This window comes from Simochromis diagramma, unplaced genomic scaffold (genome assembly GCF_900408965.1).
Source record: "Simochromis diagramma unplaced genomic scaffold, fSimDia1.1 OVJJ01000639.1, whole genome shotgun sequence".
Taxonomy (NCBI): domain Eukaryota; kingdom Metazoa; phylum Chordata; class Actinopteri; order Cichliformes; family Cichlidae; genus Simochromis; species Simochromis diagramma.
This window is the reverse complement of record NW_024387437.1, coordinates 25,704-41,953: the sequence shown is the minus strand read 5'-3', so window position 1 is coordinate 41,953 and position 16,250 is coordinate 25,704.

The window sequence follows — 16,250 nt, the reverse complement described above, 5'->3', positions numbered from 1 at the left end:
AAGCTGCACTCTGTGTTCGATAAAGTTCACAGATTTAGACTGTTTCATAAAGCAAAAGTTATCATTCCTGCCCGTGGACAGAAATGGTGCAGAGTTTGTGTGTGTTTGATCATAATTAATGTTACTGATCGCTTGAGTGGGCAGGCCGAGATGGAGGAGGAAGACTTTAAAGAAGTTCACAGTTTGTGATCACAAAGTGAAAATTGAACTACATTTCTCACCAATAGGTGGCAGTGTTTACCACAGTACTTCCTGTGTCCTTGTAGGATTAGGATTTAACTTTATTGTCATTACACATGTATAAATACAGGGTAATGAAATACAGTTTGCAACTAACCAGAAGTGCAAGAGCAGTAAGTGAGACTTACACTTAGAGGTCATGTCCAAATTCATGGGCTGCATCCTCCTGAGGACCCGGCCTTCGCGGCCTACATGGGCCGGGTCCTCAGAAGGTCGGGCAGGCTGGAAGTAAATGGCTGTGAAATTGGACGGTCTAGCCTTCTGATTAGCATCACCGATGTCTCGGTGGAGTTTAATAAAGTTGGCCGTCTGCTCCTTGCTATCTAAAATATAACAGGACACTGGTGTAAATTCTCGACCATCTCACTCTTCTGTTTAATCAGTTTTCTGTTTGACATTTATTCAGCTGTGTGAAAACCACCCGGGGGATTAATAACATTTTATTTTATCTAAGCTAATCTAATAACTTTAATCTCAGCCAAACTGATTTACTCACGAACAAATAAAACACTGAAAAAAGCCCAACAATAACATTTTTAGGTTGTCTAAGTGACATATATGTTATGTTTAACCTGAGTAGCGAAAGACCGCGATGATCTGTGGTCTTTTGCAGTTCTCGGGGGCTTTAGTGACCCCCGAGCTCCTGGCTAGCTATCGGTCTGGTGGGTAACAAACATCTCCGAAAACATCAGAGCACTTTAACAAATATGTGATATCTTGATAAACCGAGCAGATATTTGAAGTTTACACAGCTACATTCTCGTCTGAAAATATGTTAAAAGTTTATTTTGTGACCCAGAAAGAGTAATAAGAGTAATATTAAAAATTTGGTAGCGGCCGCCATTGTTGAAAACTGGAATTGGCTGGGTTGCGCTATGAATTCTGGGATATGGTGGGCCACGAAAGACACACCCGACCCATCCTTCAAATTCGGGGAAAAGGAGGACACATTTGTCGGCTGCATTCGGAGGAGTCTACGAATTTGGACAGCCTTTGTCACGTTGCTGTGACATAATCGACCTACAAATGCGTCCTCAGAAGGATGCAGCCCATGAATTTCGACGCGACTACAGACTTAGAGCTTTTTATTGTCATTGTGCAATTTCTTGCACAGTGAAATTGGGTAGCTGGCCACAAAGGTGCAAAAGCAAGAAGGGAAGACAATATACAACGGGGGGGATAAAATAAAATAAAAAGCAATATATATGTATACATATATGTGAGTGAAACTATATAGACTGTGTATGCGTAAGAAACACTGAAACAGAAACATTGTGGGTCTGTATACGAGGGCAATTATAAAATATAATAAATAAGGGTGGAGGGGCTATGGTCATTTAGGGTGGAGATGGTAATTTCACAGAGACCAAAATATTGCACCTATCAAAGATATTGCACATGAGCCAAAAAAAAAAATTAGCAATTAAGTCCAGGGAGGGGAGTGGACACCAAGTGCGGATCTAGAGAAATTTTCTTAGGGTGGCAAAGAATTCAAATTGGGTGGCAAAATCAAAGCCTTTTTTTCCAAACACACACGCAGGTGGTTATATATGTTTAAAATTATTCAAATGCAGTAAGTATACACCTTTTTGATATAAATACAGTCTATAACTTAATTATTTTCTGTAGCTCACATAATTAAAAACTTTAGTTACATAAAACATGCAAATTTTGATCTTATGTACTATATAGCCTGTATAATAAATAAATATGTAGCCCAAAAAGAACAAAATCCAGAAAGCTACACCCAGGGGTGGTTCATCTACAAACACAACTTTAACTAAAGTTTCAGACTGTTTTTCTTAAAAAAAAATAATAATAAAAATAAAAATAATAAAATTGTTACAGGCTTAAATTACACAAAATGTCAGAAATCTGCACTGTCATGAACAGAAATTTAAACCTAATTTTTCATGATTTCTTGGATTAACCCTCAGAGGTCCAAAATATAACCGGCCATTTTTGACTCCCTTTGATTTTACATTTGGATGTCACCTTCAAATTGTTTCATTTTATTTTTTTCCACTTGCCTTGTCTGGTATCATTCTTTTCTTTTTCAGCTCAACCTCACGTGTCTGAATTTGGCTGTTTTTTCATTGACATACTGTATTAATATTACTGATCTAAAATCACACAAAAAACTTAAAATCCTAGTAGTTTATATTTTTATAACTTGAAATGCAAATATAAATTGTAGATTTTGAAAACTTGTGCACACATTGTGTAAACATATACAATACACCTGCTGTTTTTTTTAAATTTTGTACAACCATTGAAAAATATTACACAACCACAGTCGCCTCAAGGCGCTTTATATTGCACAGTAGATCGTACAATAATAGATACAGAGAAAACCCAACAATCATATGACCCCCTATGAGCAAGCACTTTGGTGACAGTGGGAAGGAAAAACTCCCTTTTAACAGGAAGAAACCTCCGGCAGAACCAGGCTCAGGGAGGGGCGGGGCCATCTGCTGCGACCGGTTGGGGTGAGAGAAGGAAGACAGGATAAAGACATGCTGTGGAAGAGAGACAGAGGTTAATAACAGATATGATTCAATGCAGAGAGGTCTATTAACACATAGTGAGTGAGAAACGTGACTGGAAAGGAAAAACTCAATGCATCAATCAATGAATCACACTGACACACACATTACACTTCTTTGTCTCTGTCACAGCTGGATTACAGATGTTAAGTGTCCACCCAGCCTCCTGTCTCCTTCACACAGAGACAAACTGAATCCAGATGAAAATAATCCTCCTGTACTTCTTGTTATCTCAGAGAGAAACTCAGTTTAGTTCAGTCTCACCTGCAGAGACGAAGACAAGGACAAACAGCAAAGTGGAGCAGAGCAGCGCAGTGCCAGCAGCCATCTCTGTGTCAGTATTTGTGCTGATCCGACTCTTACTTTGTTCTAAATGTCTGAGTCTGTCGGAGTTTTCAGTCAATAACAGAGCCTGACTTTAAATACTGACTACATCAGATTACATTTAAGCTTGAAATAAAGCTGAAAGTCTGCTTTGAAGAACAGATCTGACTTTCAGCGGCTCACTCGACTCTGCGGTTTGTCGTGCATTTAATAACCTCGGAAATAGGGGCGGTCCTGTTTTGTGCACTGGGCGAACACTCCCTCTGCAGCGTTCCTCCCTGTCCAGGATGTGTACATCCTCATCACTGAAAGAGTGTCCACTGGCCTGTAGGTGTAAATAGACTGTGGAGTCCTGGCCCAACTAATGAATGTTATTTCACACAACCCAGGAAAAATCATTAATACACAATGGGCTTGGATTGACAACATTATGGATGAAATGTGCACTATTTGGAAGCAGCCTGCCCCCTCCCCTCTCGACAACTTGCATGTGAGACTTTAGCACAGCAGCAGCAGCAGTCAGGTGCACCGAGGGCCCTCGCGCTCACTTTTCACGTATATGTGTGTGATGGAATTGAGAAAAAACATTGGTACAAATTATAAGTCTATATCACAATGTCTTCTGTTTTTGTGTTTGTTGTTGGGCTGTCAACGTTAACGCCTTAATGCTGTCATCACAATTAATGTGATTACATTTTTTAATGCAATCAACCCATTTAGAGCGCAGAATGGACAAACTTTGGACAAACTGCCTGAAATGCATTGACAGAGACATTTCAGGGATTTTGCAATCAGAGCTGGTTGAATCTCTAAACACCTCGATTACCTCCTTTCAGATACACTGAAGCCTGACCTGCGTCTGAGTGTCCTGGACTTATGTGGAAGACCAAAATCCAGACTTAGTTCTGAGCAGGTTTTAAGATCGTTTTTTTTTTTCTTAATATAACAATTAAAACATTTAGATCCCTAAAACACAAAGCGTGAGGAACACTTTGATCTCATTGTTTTTCTGAGTGTTTCCAGTTTCATTTTGATTCTATTATTTTCTTCTCTCAGTGGTGATCCTTTGGTTTTCTTAATGTTTCTGTGCCTCCATGTCTGTGTTTGCTTCACTGTTTCCTCTGTGTGGCTCATGGAGGAAGCTTTGATCTGTGTTTGGTGTTTCACTGACTGAACAGACGGCCTTTGCTTCTGTTTGCTTGTAGAAGACTGATTACAGCAGGATTCATAACAGTGAGAGCAAACACACGGGCAGGAAACTCAGGCTAAACTACATCGGCAGCATCAAATGAGAACAATTTGAAGCTGCTGTGTCTCAGAAGATGCTCGTCTGTGCTTTCATGTGCTCTCTTAGTGATTTTTAACGGTTTTCTTGTTTGACTAAAACAATTCTGTCCAAAATGCTGCTGCAAGGTTTTTAACTCATTCTCATGAAGCTTTCAAAGCTTCTTCTTTGGCTCCCTGTCAGCTTCAGGCTTAACGTCTTGGTTCTTATCTTTATGGTCTTGTTTGTGTCATGTGTTCATTTTGCTCTGTGCTGCTGGCTTTATTAAAAAAGGATTGACATATATATATATATATATATATATATATATATATATGCACTGCCTGGATTGATTACAAGAAGGCCTGTGACTCAATGTCCCAGATCTGGATCCTGGAATGCCTAGAACTATATAAGATCAACAGGCCCCTGAGAGCCTTCATCAGGAACTCAATGGGGATGTGGCGGACAACACTGGAGGCCAACCTCAAGCCCATAGCACAAGTCACCATCAAGTGCGGGATCTACCAAGGAGATGCTCTGTCCCCACTGCTGTTCTGCATAGGCCTGAACCCCCTCAGTGAGATAATTGACAAGACTGGCTACGGATACCGACTACGGAACGGAGCAGTTGTCAGCCACCTCCTGTACATGGATGACATCAAGCTGTATGCCAAGAGTGAACGAGACATCGATTCACTGATCCACACTACCAGGCTATACAGCAATGACATCGGAATGTCGTTCGGGCTGGAGAAGTGTAGTCGAATGGTAACAAAGAGAGGGAAGGTAGTCAGAACTGAGGGGATCAAACTACCAGAAGGCAACATTGCAGACATAGAGGACAGTTACAAGTACCTGGGGATCCCGCAGGCGAATGGGAACCATGAAGAGGCTGCTAGGAAAGCTGCAACCACCAAGTACCTGCAGAGGGTCAGGCAAGTCCTGAGGAGTCAGCTGAACGATAAGAACAAGATCCGGACTGTCAACACCTACGCCCTGCCCGTGATGCTAGCAGGCAAGGCATACATGGAACGCCATAACCAAGTGGCCGGCATAGTGTACAGGAACATCTGTGCCGAGTATAACCTGCTGGAGCAGGAGGAGTGGCACCTGGCTGAACGGAGCGAGCGAGAGAGCAAACTAAATGGGGCCTAAGAAAACACCGATCGCTGAGGAAATTGAGGACATCAAAAAGTCACTGGACTTTTTAACTGAAGAAACATCAGCTATCAAGCTACAGCAGAAATATATCCTGGACATTGTCGAGGAGATAAGGTCGCTTCGCAATCAGAATGCAGAGAAGGAGAAACGGATTGTCTATCTGGAGAGCAGGGTCGCGGACCTGGAGCATAAAAACACATTATTTGTTACATTTATGATTAATGTATTTGAACGTAGATACAACACATTTGTGTCGGCCTTGGCTTATTCAAGTTCTTGTCTTGAACTTTGTCTGTGTGTGTTTCAGGTCCTGCACTCTCAAAGACTGAATCAACCAGCATTGCAGCCATGGGTCATTGTGAGCATCACAGGGAAGGTTGAAGCCGCCCACTGCACCTGTATGGCCGGAGTCTTGGAGACCTGCACCTATGTCCCTGCTCTTCTGTTTAAAGTAGAAGCAACAGTGAGGATCTGTGGCACAAGGACTGTTACAGATGAACCTGCATACTGGGTTTTGCTGGGTAATATGACCAAGATACAGCCAGAGGTTGACCATAAGATAGACTTCTTCTCTTCAGCTGCCCAAAAAAAGGCTCTTGATCAAAACATAAACAGACCATCTGTAGTGACAGGTAAAAGGAGCCGTCCTCAAAACAGAAAAATCCCACCTGCTACTGTGGAGGAGTTGGATCAACTGATGGGAAAATATTTTTCCAAGCATAGTTCTGTTCTGAATAACCCATAATGTTTTAATTTAGGGGAGCATGTAAATAATTTCCATTTACTGAATATGTACTTACTAATTACCACTGTTCAAAAGTTGAATAAAGAAACAAACAAATGTTTGCCTATTTTTAATTAAAAGCACTTTGTAGAACATCACATCAGTTATAATGTAGAATCAATGTCATGTATAGTTTACAAATTACAAAATGTTTACATAAAATCATGACAGCATTTATATAATATCACCAACTACTAGCATTCTGTAATTTTGAAAATGTATCACTACATACACAGCACAAGACTTCTAAGAGTATTTAACAAGAGTATTTTCCCCTGGTTTTACTACCACACTGGGGCACATGTTCACCAAAACGCAGCAAACCTTTGCCATCTTATCCAGGAGGGTCACCTTTTCACCCTCACATGGAAAAAGTAATCTGATTGGCATGGTGGTATGTAGCATGTAGTTTGAAACAAAGATTTCGTAGTGCCCCATATGTAGTGTTGGAACCCATCAGGATTTGTTTCATTCATTTCATTGGCTGGTTTGCCTGCAATAATGCCAAATAATTAGCAACTCTATAAACAGAAGGTAGTTCTGCATGTTTGTTCTAATTTGCTATGACCTCAGAGCGCATTGAAAATAAAAAGAGTAATATGAACTTATTTAGAACTTACAAGAATGAAAATACTGAAGCACACCAACAGATATCTGTGGATGGTAGAGAACTGAATATCAGCTCGTCTCACAGCTGCTATCCAAGCTAGACGCCTTCTTTTGGTAACATCCAACACATAAGCTCCCTCATGAGGCTTCCAGGTGAGGAAACAATGAAAAGAGAGCCTGTTTTCAAGCTTATTCCTTTGCCAGTAGTGCAATCTAACATTACAACCGACCACACAGCAAGCATTTGTTTGGCCTGCTAATATGGCGCCTCGACCAAAGATCCTGGCTACGCCCCATCCGGTAAGATCACGCTCCAGAACATTTTTAACTCTGAGGGAGATGGAGAATGAGCCTATTTCCAAAAAAAGTGGAGTGTGTTCCTTTAAGTACTGTATTGTATATATTGTCAAAAACTAAAGTGTACATAGCAGTTGTTGTATCTTGTTTACTGTATCACTGACAGAAAAATTCAAAGTCAAGTGAACGCTACATTATAGTGAGATATTGTGTAATGTGAAATACTGTAAGCAAATGAATAAACAGCCTAATTCTTGCTAAACTCTGTTTTGTTTGAATCCAACTGTTTTTTGCAGATGTACATAAAACATGTTACTTTTAGTATTATTATTATTATTATTATTATCATCATTATTGCACTAAATACATTTTAAATAAAGGATACTTTGATATACATTCTACTGTAAGGTTGGAATTGTATTTTCTTCACCCTGAAATATCTTTTGAAATGTATTTTGGTTTGAAAAAAATATATTTTCAATTTCAAAAATATATATTTTTTTGAGCATCACTAATACAACATATATTTACCATATATTTGAAATACATTTTGGCCAGGAAAATTTTTTTTTTTTTTACCGTATGGGATAGTTGTTTAGAAGTGGTATAAAACTAACTGGGTGTAAAATTAAATATATATTTTTATTTGTTCGCAAATAAATGTGAACAGTTGTACTTTGACCTTTAACCTCTCTGCTCTGTTTGTTTCCTCTTTCAGACCAGAAAAACATCACAGCTGAGTCTGGACAGAACGTCACTCTGACATGTCGAGCTCCAAACAACAACATCACAGTTGTAAAGTGGAGCAGAGCTGACCTGGGAGATGAATATGTCCTCGTGTACCGGGATGTGCACTTTCTTACAGACAACCAGCATCCATCTTTTAAGAACCGGGTGGATCTGCAGGACAGACAGATGAAGGATGGAGACGTGTCTTTGATTCTGAAGGATGTGTCGATTAATGACACTGGAACATACGAGTGTCGTGTCGTCCTGATAGGAACAGTCCTTTTGAATCCCATCAGCCTTCATGTTGTTCCTCCAGGTGAGTGAGTAGAGCGTGTGTGTGTGTGATCAGAGGTGAAGCTGCTTCCTGCTTGTTGATGTTTGTTTCTAAAGATGTTGTTGATGAGACTTTGTAGAAAGCAGCTGGTCTGAGTGATGTGATCAGAGTGCAGTAGATAATGTCTGACAGCAGTTTGAAGAGGAAATGGATTCTGTTCTGTTCTTCACTCATCACCTACCTGACTGCTGACACCCCACACCTGTTTCTCACCTGCAGGTCAGACAGGAGGACAAAAGAAAGACAGAAACACAGACATAGAGGAAATGAAGTCAGAGGGAAGGAGGATGGATCTGTTGGATCGATCGTCGGTCTGATAGTTCCCGCTTTGCTTCTTCTTGTTGCTGCTTTTGTTGTTTTTTGATCTACAGAAGATGGAAACAGCACAAATGTGAGTGAGATGAACAAACACATAGAAAGATAAATAAATGATGGTGAACATCCAGCAGACGCTGTAGAAAGCTGGATGTTCAGAGTCTGATGTTATTTCTCTGGTGATCATCATGTTCAGACTCCGACCAACAGTGTGTGTCTGTGCTGTCTGTCAGTGACTCTGAACTACAGTTTATTCATCTTCAGGCTGTTCATGAGATTTACTGACACAAAGTCAAACTGTGTTACAAACATTCATGAATTTCTGAGCTCTGATCTCAGAGTCAGTGAGTGTTTTTGTGTTGGAGCTTCAGGTTCAGCTGATTGTAAGAACTTGTTCTGTGAGAGATGAACAACACAGACCTGAGATCAGCTGCTACACACACTGAATGAAGTGACAACACAAACGCTGTGTGATGATCTGAGTGTAGATGAAGGTCTGTGGATTATAGACGATCAATAATCTGCCTGCTTGTGTTCAGGATTATCGATCAGTTACAAATGAACGAGCTTTGACTCAGTTTGGATGTAGAAATGTTGTCCAAGTCAAACTGAGCTCTTTCATGTTTCTATGAACTTTGTGTGTGTTGAATGCAGCAGACTGGAAGAAAAACAAAGTGTGTATAACAAACCTCTCTTTAACTGATGCTGCTTATTTTTACACTCAGTAGGTTTCATCATCTTTTCATTAAATACAGCTGAGAGTGTTTTACAGCTCACAGTGTTATGATCGTTATGAAACTACAGATTTATGGAGCTGCACACTCAGAGATTTCTGTCTGATCCTGATACTCTGAAACTTTTTATTGAAACTTTGTTACAGAACAAATATAAATAATGTACAGCTCCATATTTACAATGCATGTTATGTGTTCAGCATACGTTACCGTGGTGATTTAACCAGGTTTGTGAGAGAGAAGACGCCCGACACAGCTCACTAACACATTCAACATCAGTGGGTCACTGGTGACCTGGTGGATGTTCAGAGGTTCATTAAATCCAACATAAGATAAGATAAGATGACCTTTATTAGTCCCACAGGTGGGAAATTTGTTTTGTTACAGCAAAAGTGCAAAGTTATGTAGCAGAAATTAAAAAAATGAAATGGAATAAAATAAAATACTATATACAATCAAATAAAATAGAATAATGTATATGTAGCCTGGCTAAATTAACCAGCCCAGAACACAGATTATCTTTGGGGTTCTTTTAATCTGAATAATAAAGTAAGCGCTCAGAAGAAAATAAAAAGGTTGTAAAAATAAAGAAATAAAATTGTCACAGACAGTTCTTATCCAGTAACAGCTTTGTGCACTGGTAACCCACTGCTACTGCAGGTTATTTCCCCAACTTTATCAGCATCTGGAACTCAAGGACGTCTAGTGTCATTTTGTGTCTGATATAAACCCATACATAAATAAAACAAACTTAGCAGTGCAAAAACAACTGTAGTGGCTTCTCCTGCTAAGATACAGAGCCAAGATCAAACAGTTAACAAGGTACATTTCCCTCTTACCCACAGAGATAGTATAATACAGGTGTGAATTCAAATACATACAGTGCATTAATTCAGCAGAAAACGGAATATAGATCCCTCTTAGATGAACAGCGAAGTTGGTTGCAGCCACTCCTGGTGCCTTAACTGTTGCACACTTTGCATTCAAAACAGATCACGCAGCGAAAAAAGGCATTGCACACCCACATAACACCAATGCAAGCTAGCACCCGTGAATGTCTCTGTAGATCCCCATGATCCCTTGCGCTCTCAGGGGTACCCCAAAAGAAACAGCGCCATCCAGTGGCATGTCCCATAATATCGAACTTCCACCTGGCTACATTCTCCCCTGCTTAAGAGTCAACGTCCCCGGTGACTCAATTGGTATATCTCAACTCATGCACTGCTTCTTTAAAGAGGGCAGTACCCATATTAGTCAACAACTGAGACAGTACCTCAGGGCTCAAGGTGATGGCATGACATGCTGATACAGGGACATGGTAAGGGTTTGAATGCACTCCAGCATTAGCTCTTTTACTCCGACGGGGCAATGGTGTTGGTGTAATGACCCCAATATCCCTGTTGGTTTCAGTAGCAACTGTCTCTGGTGTGGACACCTGCTCAGAGGCAGACGGTGCAGTAACACGAGCATCATCAGTGTTTACAGACTCTGAAACGCCACTGCTTTGAACTGCTTCCCTGTCTTCATCAGACCCCTGCTCTGCAATTGGATATGAGGTTTCTCCGAACAACACATACTCAGGATCTGAATCTGAACAGCTTGTTTTCTCTTTTGTCATAGGACCCACTACCACAGGGGATTCATTATTTTTCTTTTTCCTGGGTGCAGGAATTGGGCCAATACAAGGTCTAAGGTTAGCTCTGTGAACCCGTTTTACTGGCCCACCCTCCACAGGCTCCACCGCATGTGTGCTGCCCTTGACTTCGACAACCCTATAAACCACAGGGCTCCAGGCGTCTTGAATTTTGTTCCTGCCTTGGGGCCAGTGTCGCAGATAAACTAACTGACCTACTTCAACAGGGGGGCAATAGACCCGGGTTTTGTCCAGCTCAAGCCTTTCTGCTGCTTTCTGCTCCGTATACTGCCTTGCTCTGTTATGTGCTTCATTTAAGCGCTGCTGATGCACAACCAGCCAGTCATGTCTCTTATCAAGCACCTGCTCCTGCCCTAGTAAAGCATCTACAGGAAGGTGGGGGTGCACTCCAAACATGAGGTAATACGGCGAGTGACCTGTGGTGGCATGGGGAGTCACATTGTATGCATAGACCAACTCTGGCAAATACTCAGGCCAACGGCGTTTCTTGTCCGGTGGGAGGGTACGCAATAGGTCATGAAGTGTCCTATTGAAACGTTCACATTGTGCATTACCTTGGGGATGATGTGGTGTAGTACGGCTTTTTTTAACCCCATATAACTTGCACAGTTCCTGAATCACATCACTTTCAAAATTTCTGCCCTGATCAGAATGTAACCTCTCTGGTACACCATACCTCATGAACCACTCTCTGAGCAAAATCTTAGCAGTTGTATCAGCTTTCTGGTCGCGTGTGGGGAAAGCTTGTGTGAACTTGGTGAAAACATCTGTAACCACCAACACATTTTCCCGTCCATCTGAGGCTGGCTCCAACACGCTAAAATCTACTGCAACCACTTCAAGAGGTCTAGTGGCCAGAAAGGGCTTGACAGGGGCATGAATCTTGGGCTGTGGCAACTTAGTAAGCACACATCTGTAGCATTTCTTAATCCACTGGTCCACTTCTTCATACATACCAACCCAAAAACATCTCTGTCTTAACAGATTCTGGGTCCGCTCCACCCCCTGATGCCCCATCTGATCATGCACACTCCCCAGTACAGCTTCCTTTAAACAAGCTGGCAAAAGGAGCTGCTGACACCTCCCCAAATGTCCATCCTCAATGACCCGATACAACAACCCCTCAAACTCTATGATACGTGACCACTGCCGGAGCAGAGAAATCACAGACTTAGCCAAACCTTTCCTCTGCTGGTGTGTGGGTTTCTTCTTTTTGTCCCAAAACTGCCTAAAGGACTTGATAGTAGGGTCAGAGCTCTGAAACTGTCGCAACTCTTCCTTAGAATACCCTGGCAGAGTGGGTGTATTCCCTTGGGAATCAGTAAAATGGGTGTCTTGCTCAACTGCTGTGACCCGGGCCTGCCTCACCTGACAACATTTTACTCCTGCACTTACTAAGTCCAGGCCTAGCGTTGTCCCTCTGCTGACTAGGTTACAGATGGATATGCATCCATCAAACTCCTCCTCATCTCCTGCAGGCTGGGGCTCCCCTGCTAATGGCTGTCTAGAGAGGGTATCGGCTGCTGTGTTACACCGACCAGGACGATACTGCACCTCAAAGTCAAATGGCGCCAACTGGGCAACCCAGCGCTGTTCGATGGCTCCCAGCTTTGCTGAGTTCAGGTGGCAGAGGGGGTTGTTATCTGTCACAACTGTGAATTTGGAGCCTAAGAGATACCCCCTAAACTTCTCAGACACAGCCCATTTAAGGGCGAGGAGCTCTAATTTCATGCTGCTATAATTTCTGTCATTTCTCTCTGCATTTCTCAACCTTCGGCTGGCGTATGCTATAACACGTTTCCTGCCACCCTGCACCTGATAAAGAACTGCTCCCAGTCCTAAACTGCTGGCATCTGTCTCAACAACAAATGGCAGTGAGAAATCAGCATAAGCAAGTAGGGGGGCATTTGTGAGCTTCTCTTTCAGCTGTTCAAATGACTCTTGACAAGAAGGCGTCCACACACTTTCAAGCAAGTTTTTATATTTAGCTGGACTGTCCTCCTTGCCCCATGCATTAATCAGATCTTGCAAAGGACCTGCCAGCTGCGAAAATCCATGGAGAAATCTCCTGTAATAACTGCAAAAACCCAGGAAGGATCTCAGCTCTTTAACTGTGGTGGGTACTGGCCACTGCCTCACTGCAGCTATCTTGTCTGGGTCCGTACCTATCCCTTCAGCTGAGATCTGGTGACCCAAAAAGCGTACACTAGATTGGAGAAAATGACATTTCTCCACCTTAACCTTCAGCCCAGTTTCCCTGAGTCTCTGCAACATTGTCTGAAGACGTGCCAAATGGTCTTCAAAAGTTGATGAGTAGACTAATATGTCATCTAGGTACACGAGCATAATCTGAAGGATTAAGTCACTCATAGTGGCCTGCATGAGTCTTTGGAAAGTGGCTGGACCATTACACACACCAAAGGGCAATCTGGTATATTCAAACAACCCAAATGGGGTTGTAAAAGCAGTCTTGTGCCTGTCCCTTTCGTGAACTGCCACTTGATGATAGCCACTTGCCAGGTCGATAGTCGAGAAAAACCTTGCACCATGTAATGCATCAAAGGATTCATCTATACGGGGCAAAGGAAAGGCATCACGTCTGGTCTTGGCATTTAGCCGCCTGTAATCGACACATAACCTCAAGCTGTTGTCTGTCTTCCTCACCAGCACAATGGGCGATGCATAGGCACTAGTGCTTTCTTTGATCACACCCTTTTTCAGAAGCTGGGTTATGTGTTCTCGCACCTCTTTGTACTGTGTTGGAGGTATCCGTCGGTAGGCCTGGGTGACAGGGACATCATCGACTAGGTGTATCTCATGACTGATCTTCTCTGTATAACCTAGATCTTCATCTTTGAAAGCAAAAACATCTGCATACTGAGCCAAAAGTGCAGCTAATTTGGTCTGTTCCTCTTGGGAGCCACTAATACTCAGCTGCTCTATCAGCAATTTCAGTTCACCATCAGATTCTTTAGCCCCTTTCTTATTCAGTGACACTTCCTCGTGGTCAGCAGAAATACAATTAAACTGCACCTCAGCTGCATTTTCAACACACTCCACTACAGTAAGCAAACCAAGTCTGGTCCGAGGAGCCAACCACACATCTTCCTAGGAGAAGTTCACAACTTGAACTGGAAACACGTGCTTGTCAGTTTCAACAAGAGTAGGAACAACAACCAAACCGCTGGGAACGAGCATGTTGGTTGGCTCAAGTAACATTAAGGTCTGGTCATCTGAAACTTTCCCAAGCCCTCTAGCAAATACTGTGGCCACGGATGATGCTGGCACGTGTACAGTATTTTTACCAGCTAACCGGGCGGTGGATGACCTCTCTAATACTTCGCAGGCTTGCACCCTCTGAAAAGCTTCTCCCCAAGCAGCATTTAACTCTCCTCCGAGAGTTGAATCAAAACTAGCAATGGCTAGCTCCTTACATCTCTTTATTATGTTCATTCCAACAAGAACAGGGGGGGATCCCTCTAGTCTGCTGGCACCGTTTTCCACCTGCTGTTCCACATCATTTTCCTGCACTTTAACTTTAGCTGACATTAGCTCTTGGTCCTGTGGCCCTCCTGGTTCTGGGGCGGGGTCCCTGACTACCAAAAACCCACACTCCTGCACTGTTAACCCCATGACCTGCACATCCAGCTCAATGTAACCTATATAAGGAATTGGCAATGAGTTAGCTGCAGTCAATTTAAGCCATTTAGCTGTAGGGGTTACATCATCATCTTCACCCATTAGGTGTTGTCGGAAAAATGCCTCTGAGATGGTGCTAACCTGGCTCCCTGTATCCAAAAGGGTTCTAGCCTTAATCCCTCCCACCTCAATTTCAACTTCAGGACATTTACCAACTGCTCTGTCAAAAAATCTCTCACGAGTTAGGGTCTTTGAGCCAGTAGTCTCCCCTCGAATTGCCCGGCTCTTGGCAACCGAGGTAGCTAGTTTCCCTGAACAGGTGCAGGAACAGAAACTGGAGAAGCTCCTTGCTTAAGGGTTTTGCACTCCCTAGCAATGTGTCCAACTCCCTTACACTTGAAACAGATGGGCTTCCCATCATCAGTGAACTGGAACTTTGATCTGGGAATCCCACGTTTAGGGGCCCTTTCTCCGGATGTAACACTCTCCCGAACCACACTGAGTAACTCCCCAATAGCCTTGCCCTGCTCAGAAACCACCTTAAGGAATTCATCTAGAGTTGCAGGTGACCTATCTGGAGCTTCACGGGTACTCTGATCCCCTGCAACCGCACTGTCACTTAATATGGGCCTGCTCTTGGCAACTCTGGTGCCACTAGGTTTTTCTTCCATAGACCAAGCAATTGCTTCCTGACGTACATCAAAAAGCGTAGACTCTGGCTTTTCCCTCACCATCTTGCGAAGCTCCCTTCGCAGAGTGGAGTCTCTTACTCCCTCCACAAACTGGTCTCTAACTGCCATCTTTGTGTCTCGTACTGCATCAGGCCTTTGTTTAAGGGCTAAGCGGAGGATCTGGGACAGAGCGTGTGAGTACTCAAAGAAATCTTCACCTTCTAGCTGGAAACGGCTAAAAAAGGTTTGCAGTAACTGTGCTACACTGCGCCTCTCACCATAAGCTTCTCTGAGAAAACAAAAAATTTCTTTGGGTTCAATCTGCTCTCCCCCAGTACATAACTTGATCTCTTCAAGTGCAGAACCCCCGAGGAGGGAAAAAATGAAGTCAACCTGATCATCATTACCCAAGCCTCTAGTTCTGATGCCCCTCTGTACTTCATCAATAAACTCCTCTACAGAACATCCATCTACGGTTGCATCCCCACTAAAGGGTTGAATAGGTCGCTCTCGCGGCAGATATACATATGACCTACTTGCCCCGACACTCAAAGCAGTTATCCTGGCCATAGCCTGGTCATGTTTGTTACTCAGTTCTGACAATTTTGCCTGAAGCTCAGTGACAGGGTCCCTTGCGGTGGCCCCCGCCAAACCCTGGTCATCGTCACTGTTTGTGTCTGACATAATGAAATGTCTGTGTCCAGATTAGTCTTTGGTCAGGATGCAGAAATTGCCTTAGCAGTCTATTCAGCTGGGTGCCACTGATGTCCTCTTCTCCTCTGGAAAGAATCCTTCCCTCGATCGAAATCGCCTTCTTCTGGACAGACTGGCCACTGCTCCTCTGCACACCTCTGGTATGGCCCCACTCATCAGGTCCTTTCCAATCCCTCGCGCCGCGGGTGACCACCACTACAGTTATTTTTTTGCACCGTAAAATAACCCATAA